The sequence below is a fragment of the Mandrillus leucophaeus genome, unplaced genomic scaffold (assembly GCF_000951045.1).
Source record: "Mandrillus leucophaeus isolate KB7577 unplaced genomic scaffold, Mleu.le_1.0 Scaffold313, whole genome shotgun sequence".
Classification (NCBI taxonomy): domain Eukaryota; kingdom Metazoa; phylum Chordata; class Mammalia; order Primates; family Cercopithecidae; genus Mandrillus; species Mandrillus leucophaeus.
Window position 1 is genome coordinate 566,274 of NW_012103288.1, and position 1,120 is coordinate 567,393.

The following is a 1,120-nucleotide window of genomic DNA, read 5'->3' on the forward strand; positions in this document are numbered from 1 at the left end:
TCCTAGCCCTGCTCCTAGCACATGCACTGGGCTCAGACCCAGGCCTGGGGTCAGTGACAGGGTTGGAGTATGCAACCCACAGAGTTGGTGGCTACAATTTCAGCTTTTACTAAGCTCCAATGGCAGCCAGAGGGAGGGAGAAAGGTTGATGAACTGTAAGGCGGGCCTCTTGTCCCTCTTCAGCTCTAGATGAGTTCTACTCCTGCTGGCCTTTACTAAGTGGTTGGGAAGTTGCAGGGGGCAGTGGCCAGCTAATTGCCAGCTGGGCAGCACTCCTCCTATCTCTGCTCCTGTTTGCTCCATGGGCAGCCCACTCTGATGCTGCAACAGACACTTTCTTCTTCAGACTCCAGACAGGTGAAGGACAGAAGTGCTGGGAGATTCTCTAGTTCCATTAATCAGTCCTGACTAACATACCATGGTACCTGCTGCTTACTACATTAGACTGTCACCATTTCCATCCTTCTGTTGCACTGGGGATACAACCTTGAGAAGATCTGAAGCACTGGGCAGGAATATCAACAGGTTCCACCTCCTTGTCCGAGTTCCACAAGGCATGTGCATGTGGTAGGGGCACTAGGGAGGTTTTATAAAGCATAGTTTTGGTGGACGGTGTGGTGGGATAACCTGGTTGAGTGTTACTAGAAATTTCTAGAGAAAGAAATGCAAGAGTAATCACATGGAAATATCAAAAGACCCACTCTAGGAGTAATAATACTGGAGGAAGATCCTTTTGTAGTTCATAAGCATAATGACTGGGTGTTCACACACACGTGAGATGTGCCACCCTCAAACCTTGTTACATTGGCACACTATCCATTTGACATAAACAACAACAACAAAATACTGGAGGTGTCTTTTGCCCTTAAAAACACAGAGCTGGGCTAAGCGCAGTGGCTCATGCCTATATAATCCTAGCACTTTGGGAGGCCTAGATAGGAGGACTGCTTGAGCTCATGAGTTTGGCCTGGGCAACATGGCAAAACCTGTCTCTACAAATAGCATAAAAATTAGCTGGGTGACTGCGCATGGTGGCTCACACCTGTAATCCCAGCACTTTGGGAGGCCAAGGCGGGTGGATCACCTGAGGTCAGGAGTTCAAGACCAGCCTGACCAACAT